The sequence below is a fragment of the Cryptomeria japonica genome, chromosome 11 (assembly GCF_030272615.1).
Source record: "Cryptomeria japonica chromosome 11, Sugi_1.0, whole genome shotgun sequence".
Classification (NCBI taxonomy): Eukaryota; Viridiplantae; Streptophyta; class Pinopsida; order Cupressales; family Cupressaceae; genus Cryptomeria; species Cryptomeria japonica.
Genome location: NC_081415.1, coordinates 300,100,626 through 300,109,718, shown reverse-complemented (window position 1 = coordinate 300,109,718; position 9,093 = coordinate 300,100,626).

Below are 9,093 nucleotides of genomic sequence, written 5' to 3'. Positions count from 1 at the left end.
ACTGGTTATTTAATTTTTAAACTTAACTTTAAACCACCGGAAGCAAATACTTGAAACTGAAATGCAGAAACATAAAACAAATAACCACAAGATCATAACACTGGTATTTTTACGTGGAGACCCAAATGGGAAAAACCATGGTGGGATTTGAACCCACAGTATTATTCCACTATGGCCAATGGTAAAATAAAATTACAATATGGGAATGCACAGGCATTCAGGAACACTGCCTAGAGCTCACTGCTCAATTACAATAACTCGAAAGGCTACAACCCTCAGGGAAGTCTCACTGACTTATAATATAGATGAATTACAATGAATGAACTCTGAAATAACATCTAAAATGCCTGGATGAGTTTTGGTTGAGTGCTAAATACACTAACTGGATCACCTTCTCTGTTCTGCCCTGTTCATTATCTCAGTCAGCTACCAGATCAAGAATGCACACATGAAAATGCACTAAAATGGATTTTTGATCACCTTTTGCTCACATACACTCACACCATCCATCAAAAAGATCATCCACACCAAACTTATATACCGGTAATCACAAAATAAATCATACATCATGTCAGCCTACAAGTGTAGCGTGTAGTCACATGTCGGCTTGACCAGATCCAACAAGATAAGTGCGGATCACCAAAACAATAGAAAAATGATGTGTCTAAGTAGGCTCAATCATCTCAAACATGATTCAATGCACCACATTCACCGGAAAGCTTCCAGACCCAAAAATGCTCTGTTCTTCCTAAAATATCAGTTAATCAGCTATCGGTTAACACCTGCTTCTAGATAAGAAGAATTATGACCACCTGATCGAATCTCTATGAAGAGTTGCCATCAATGACAGTCCTAAACCAATAATCAACCACCAAAAGCCACCAAAAACCACCGGATGAGTGTCAATTGGCAACAATCTCCCCCTTTGGCATTGATGGCAACACTCGTGAAAAATGACCAAGTGTTGAGCATTGTATGCCAGTTCAAAAGAATCAAATAATTTCTAAGGCTCCCCCTTAGAAAAAGAATTCCACTCTTCTATACTGTACATTTTTCACCATCTCTCCCCCCCTTTGACATCAATGCCAAAGATGGGGTGTTGTCCAAAATTTATATACAGAGATACTTATAAATACTTGAAGATGTCATCATAAATAGTCTTCAAAAGTCCTAGGTGAGTATCCCACCCACTCTTCAAGTTATCCAAAATTGTGATGAATGCACTAAATGCAGTGGCATGAATTTCTAATTCCCTTAGGTCAAATGACATAGACTGGGCTATTTCCTTCATACAATCTACCTTGTTACTCAACATGGTGTCCAACCAGGGGGCAATGAGGTTCCGAAGTTCACCAACTTTTCTCAAAATTTTATTCTTCTCCGCTTGGAGACTTGAGATCTGATCATTTAGAGCGATAATATACCCTTCAACACTTCTGATTAGAGTTACATTTGGATCAAAGGACTGTGAAATGATAGCAAGCTTGCCCTGGAAAATACCTATCTGCTTGTCTATATCTACAATGAATTTAGGCAAAATTAGGCAAGATTTGTACAATTTACCTTCTAACAATATATCAGAAATAATTTGTAGTCTCTTATTTAGTCTCACTCTATTATCCTCAATCATCTTTGGGAATGTTTGTATCCTAACATCCTTAAATTTATCCAAAACTTTCTGAGTAGCAGTCTTCTCTAAAGAATCAAAATTTGTATTTACACTGTTAATTAATTGCAACGATTTACCGGAGGGGCTGTTATTCGGGTCTAACTGTACACTTGGAGCCACCTTTTGCAAAACATCGACTGACATCAAAATTATCTTTTTATCCTTAGATTTAAACTTCACCAAATCTTGGCTAGCCTGAGCTGATAAATTCCTTGATTCACAACTGGGCGCTGAAATTTGCTTTGGAGTCGCTGAAATCACTGTGGAAATCGCCAAATCGCTTTGCTATGCTTCTCTACACTATTCACTTGATCGCATTGTGACAAATGAAACTTCAAAATGCACTTTTATCCTTCAAAAACCTAATTTTCCACTATAATAAATGCAACCGATTCCATGATTTTCATGAAGTCACATACTAGAGCATCAAATCCTTTCTGAAACTTCCAGATAACATCTGCACATATGATTCAACTCTTCCACAACCTTCTGAAATTGATTGTAGACCACTGAAGAGGGGGTTCTTAGAATTTGCATGAAGATCTCCCTCTAAGGCATAAAGCCCTAGTTACCAGATGAAGATCCTGCACCGGATTCGGGTGCAGACCCATTATCGGCTTTAGATTCATCTTTTCAAACCCACATATTCTCATGTTTGACTTTGATCTCTTCTACCTTTGCTTTTCCCTTCTCATCTAATTTTCTCTTGTTTATCGGAACACTGTTCTTTCTTCTGCAGTACTTTGCAATGTGACTGGTTTTGTTACATGCATGACAAACAACATTGTTATGCATGGGTCTGAAGTTCATATGATTTGGTCTCATCCTGCATTGATTAGAGATATCTCCAAACATCCCACAAGCATAGCATCTTTTGTTTTGGAAGTTATTCATTACTGCTCTACACATATTTGACTTGTGACCAAAATTATTGCATATGAAACACTGATCGATAAAGTTAGGAACATTATTCATGTTGTTCATTTCATTATTCAACCTACTTTTGCATTGATTCACCATATGACCAAATTTATTGCAAGTAAAACATTTACCATTGAATTTATGAGCTTTAGGCTATCTTACCAGAGGATTCTTGCTCTTCTTCTGATAAGTTTTTGCATTTCCTTGTCCAAATACAGAGGATTCACCTTTCTCAAATCCAAGTCCTTGCATGTCCTTTCCATGTCTCTCACTCTTCAGCATCTCATCGAGCCTTGTTGAGATATATTTAAATTTGTCTTTGTAGTCATTAGCAGTAGAAAGTTCATCCCTTAGGGTACCAATCTATATTTCAAGTTCTTGACCATTATTCTTTGATTGTGTTAATTCAAGCTTCAACTGATCATTCTCATAGGTAAGTCTGCAACATTCATCTGCTCTTTCCTTCAATGATTATGCCAGATTCTCTTCATTCTTCTTCCTGTCCTCAATCTCTTTAGTCAGCCTTATCACAACGGATTGCATCTCATTCTTCAAAGCAACATTATCTCTTTCAAGCTTGTTAACTTCATCAACTTTATCCTGATATTCCATGATTTGATCTTCTTTCTCCTTCAACTTGTCCATCAATTCCTTCCTCTTATCTCTAGAGATGTCCGCTTGATCCTTCAAGTCATTAATGAAATCATCAACAACATTCAGATTTTTCTTCAAGGTACAAATCTCATTTCTAGTTGCATCAAGATCCTCAAGTGCCACACTGAGTTGTCTCTTAAAATCAGAATCCATTGAATAAATCTCCTGGACCTTCCTCAAGCAGTTAAGATTCCTCAGAGGAACTAAGATCTGATACCAATTTTTGGAATCAGGGATCACTAAGAGGGGGGGCAAATCAATGATCTACTAGTTATCTAATTTTCAAACTTAACTTTAAACCACCGGAAGCAAATACTTGAAATTGAAATGCAAAAACATAAAAACAAATAACCACAAGATCATAACATCGATATTTTTACGTGGAAACCCAAATGGGAAAAACCACGATGGGATTTGAACCCACAATATTATTCCACTATGGCCAGTAGCCAAATAATATTACAATATAGGAATGCACATACATTCAGGCACACTGCCAAGAGCTCACTGCTCAATTACAATAACCCAGAAGGCTACAACCCTCAGGAAAGTCTCACTAACTTACAATATAGATGAATTACAATGAATGAACTCTGAAATAGCATCTGCAATGCCTAGATGAGTTTTGGTTGAGTGCTAAATACACTGACTGGATCACCTTCTCCGTTTTGCTCTGTTCTGTCATGTTCACTGTCTCAGTCAGCTACCAGATCAAGAATGCACATGTGAAACTATGCCAAAATGGATTCTCGATCACTTCTCACTCACATACACTTGCACTATCCATCAAAAAGATCATCCACACCAAACTTATATACCAGTAATCATAAAATAGATCATACATCATGTCTCCCTGCAAGTGTAACATGTAGTCACATGTCAGCTTGACCGGATCCAAAAAGATAAGTGTGGATCACCAAAACAATAGCAAAATGATGTGTCTAAGTCGACCCAATCATTCCAAACATGATTCAATGCACCACAAATACCGAAAAGCTTCTAGACCCCAAAATTCTATGCTCTTCCTAAAATATCGGTTAATCAGCTACTGATTAACACTTGCTTCCGGATAAGAAGAATTATGACCACCGGATCGAATCTCCATGAAGAGTTTCCATCAATGAAAACCCTAAACCAATAATCAGCTAGGTTGGAAGCCACCAAAAACCATCAGATGAGTGTCAATTGGCAACAAGAAAGACAAAATGTCCAAGGTACCATATTCTTCAAATGTAGGAAGTCTAATGTACGTCATGGTATGCGGGAGACTAGATATTGCACATGTTGTTGGAGTCATAAGCAGGTATATGAGTAACCTTAGATTGGCGCATTAGAATGTAGAAAAATGGGTTCTTAGGTATTTGAGAGGTACATCCAATAAACATTTATGTTTTTGGAGCTCTAATACTGATTTAGTAGGTTATGTAGACTCAAATTTGGCAGGGGATATTGATACTAGGCGGAGTACTATAGGTTATGTCTTTACTGTCGGTGGGACAATGGTGAGTTGGCTCTTGAGGTTGCAAAAGGTGGTTGCTTTATCCACCATAGAGGCAAAGTATGTAGCTGCAACAAAGGCAAGCAAAGAGATGATATGGCTCCAATCTTTCATGGAAGAATTGGGCAAAATACAGGCTAACAACTATTTGTTTATAGATAGCCAAAGTGTCATCCATCTTGGAAAGAATTTTGCCTTGCATTCAAAGACAAAACACAAACACTTGAGGTATCACTTCATTCACTCAGTGTTTGATGAAGGACAATTAAGGTTGGAAAAGATACATACAGATGAAAATCCAACAGATATGTTTACAAAGGCAGTGACAAGGGAGAAGCTGAGCTCCTCTTCAACTTTGGTTGGTCTTCAAGACTGAAAAACAATAAAATAGAACAACAGAGTCTAGGGTGTTTCATTCCAGTGGGAGCTACAGGGTCAGTGGTGTTATGATCAGTCTCCAAGTGGGAGATTGTTGTTATATGGAGCCTAATCAAACTCGGAGGTTGAATTTTCCCTACTTCTATCGGCATGGTTTCCCCCCATATTTTTTGACGGGTGTTTGGGGGCAGCACCCTCAAGATGGGGTCAAGGGGTAGCACCCCTTGCGGGGTCCAGGGGAAACACCCCTAGCACGCTCCTTGTTGCGATACAAGGCAGGGTCAAGGGGCGGGGCACCATGAGGCCAAAAAGACTCATTATTTTATAAAAGTGTCGAGTGTTATTATTCTATTGGCTGACATGTTGTAACCCTAATTTTTTAACTGACATAAGTCTTGATAAAAAGGCTAAGGGTTAGGGTTTTCGGTAGAGATTTTTGTAGCATTTTGGAGCGGTATTGATTTGCAAGGGGATTGCTAGTTGTAATTAGTTTTGATTTACTGGATAATAATATTGGACTCTTTGTTTGGTGGATGTAGCTCAAGATTGGGTGAACCACATTAAATATTGTCTCTTTGCTGTTAATATTTCTATGTTTTTCATTCCCATGTTTAATATTTATTTGCATATAATTGATATTTTTTTCATGCAATTCCTAACATGCCAAAGAAGAGAACAGTTAATGAAACAAGGAATGGATGGTCTAGGGAAAACTATTCATTGCCTTCATGTTATCCCCTAATTAATTTAACTAGGTTTGCAGGGGCCAATAATAAGGAAAGCGAGTTGATCACAAAGAATCCAAAACTCATGGGGTCAGTGGAGAAGCTGGAAGGGATGGAGGATATCTCCTAGCATTACTTGGTTGATTTGGGGGATGTTCCAGTGGAGGAAGGGGAGAGAGATAAATCTATTTTTGATAGTGATGGCTCAAGTAGAGATGAATTAAGCATCATCGGCCCCCAAAGCATTAGTCAATTGACTATGAGGTTGTTGGAGACCCATGAGAAGGGTGTCAAATGGATAAAAATGAAATCCAATAGACATAAGAGTGAGGAGGATGAGGCTTTTGAAAGAAAGTATCTAAGTATCAAATCCTACATCACTAGTGAAGAGGTAAAAAATCTAAGCTAATGGTTAGCTGCATAAATCATGTAAAAACACTAAAAAGCATTCAAACAACCTAAACTACCATTATACCTAGATCCTTACTTCTTCCTCTGATTGAGCTAGATGAAGTGGAATATGTGCCCTAGCTCCACTTGATTTGACTTTCTCTTCAAAGGGTGATGTGTGGATTGCTCTCCACTACACAAAAGGATATGATAGTAGATATAAAGGATGATTGTGGATGATATGGATTGGGTAAGTGTGGCAATATTTTGGCATTATGTGGATGCAATGGATGGATTTGAAACTCAAAAGGTCAGCATCAGATTGCATGAAAAGTGGATGATTTGTGAGGAGAGAAGACTCCAATTTATAGATTGGAGGAAACCAAAAAGGAGGGCCAAGATTTATTTGAAATGGAGGGCTAGGATTAAAAGAAATCGGGAGAAGATTGAGAGGACAAGGTGTGGGATCCAAGAGATATGCCATAAAGGCATTTCTTGTCTCCACACCCCACAAGTACATGGAGAAGAGTTCCCCAAGTACATTGGGAAGAGAAAAGGAATATAAAATTCCTTGGGGGAAGGGAAGAGAAATTAAAAATTCCAAAATAAAGATTGTGTGGGAAGAATCAAAGGATAAAGGATTTAAAAATTCCTTGGGAAGAGGGGGCATGGGTTTGTGCAAGGATTTAACAATCCTTGGAAGAGACAAAGTTGGTGCATTTAATGTTTGGAGGGTGAGAGAAGAAAGCCATTTATGGCAAAGAGTTGACTCATCCCTAATCAAGATGATTAGGAATGTGCAAATGATTAAGGGTACTAATTAGGTGAGTTGATGAGGGATTAGAATGCAAGTGAGAAAGTTAGTAGGATGTGACATGAGGAGAGATAATGAGTGGAGGAATTTAAAATTGGAGGAAATGATAAGCATGATTAGAGAGTGATTAATTAGGGTAGATGATAAGATTAGAAAAGGTGATTTGTAGGAATCACATGATTAGCTTAGTTAATTGAAATTAATTAACTAATAGAGATTTAGAACCAATAATGATTAGGATGACTTTAGAAGATGAGGAAATAATTAATTTTGATAAATTAATTATAGGACTATAGTGTAAGATTAATTAAATTGATTTAATTGACCTTAAGAGGAAGAGGATCAACACAATTAAATTTATTAATTATGTGGAAAGGCTTAAATTAATTAAATATTAATTTAATTAATTTTAGACGTCTACAACTAGATCCAAGGTGGTAGGGGTCTCCCTTGGAGGCCAATGAAGATCACAATGTGGAATGTCAAGGGCTTAAATGCTCCCAACAAAAGACATCTTGTTGGGTCTCATTTAGAAATTATGAAAACATACAATCTTCTACTTCAAGAAACTAAGATTGGTTTGGAGGATGGCAACAAATTTTTGAAATATTGTAGGCTTTAGGAAGGATGATTTCAAGAGGCTCTTGGTTTGGTTGAGAGCTTAGTGGCTTTGTGGAACCCTAAATGAGTAGTGATCAATTTTTTAATTAAGGAAAGCACATTGATGGTTGTAGAAGTGGAAGCCTTCAATTTAAAGTTAAAATTTGTCTTATTTAATGTCTACAGTTCATCCAAGATAGAGGAGAAGAAGGCTCTTTCGACAAAGTTAACCAATAAAATCAAAGCTATGGGAGTGGTTAATGTTATTCTTGGGGGAGATTCTAATGCCATTATGGATCTTGGTGAGAATAACAGTGGCCTATAGGTTTAATAGAGTGATCTTAGATTTTAGGGATTTTTTGGACAAAATAGGCCTATGTGACTACCTTATGCGAAATGGATTGTACACCTGGTTGAATAGGCGGGAAAGGTTTACCTCTATTTCTAAAATAGCTTGATCAGTTTCATATTTCCCTTGATTGGTTACAAACATCAGTCTAAACTCAATGGTGGCTCCCATTTTCGTGTCTGATCATTACACAATCTTGATGGATATTGGCACATTTTTTGCCTCGTCCAAGAGAGAGTTTAAATTTTAAAGCACGTGGTTTTGAGATCCAAATGTAATGAGGTTGTTGGAAGGTTGGTGGATTGAAATTAGGGACATTCAAGGGAATATGAGTTACTTTTTTGTTAAGAGACTTCGTTTTCTCAAAGAGAAGTTGAAGGAATGGAACGAAAGGAGTTTCAAGAACATATTTAGAGAGAAGGAAAGTGTTGAGGGCTCGTTGGAGGAGCTAAATGAGAAAGTTATTGGACATGGGATGTTTGCAGTCGATTTTGAGTTAGCGAACTTGAAATTAGAGCATTCAGAGTAACTTGTTTGCAAGGAGGCCCTTTGGAGTGACAAGGCTAAAGATTCTTGACTCTCTGTTGGCAATTGTAATACCAAATTCTTCTGGACATCAATAAAAGTGAAGAAGAGTTTTAATTGTGCGAGAATGTGGGAATGGATGATGGTAGGATGACTTTCTATGATGAATTTAAGGAGGAGGCAGTTAGGTTTTTAAAATCATTGTTAGCTCTTGAGGGGGCTTCAGAGGCTATTGATTTGGAAAGAATTTTGGATTCCATTCTATGTGTCTTTCCGTAGGAGATAATAGGATGCTAATGGATCCCATCTTAGTAGAACAGGTCAGAAAGTGATTTTTTAACTCCATCTAGAAAAGGCCCTTGGCTTAAATGGTTTCATTTCTCTTTTCTTCCAACAGTGTTGGCACTTCTTAGACAAGGATGTGTGGTCACTTGTGGAGGCATTTAGGAAAAAGAAAAGATTTGTTAGAGACATAAATATCATTATTATTGCCCTTAGTTTGAAAAAGGATAAGTTCAAGTCTTTCACCAAATTTTGTCCAATATCCCTATGTAATACCATTATAAAATA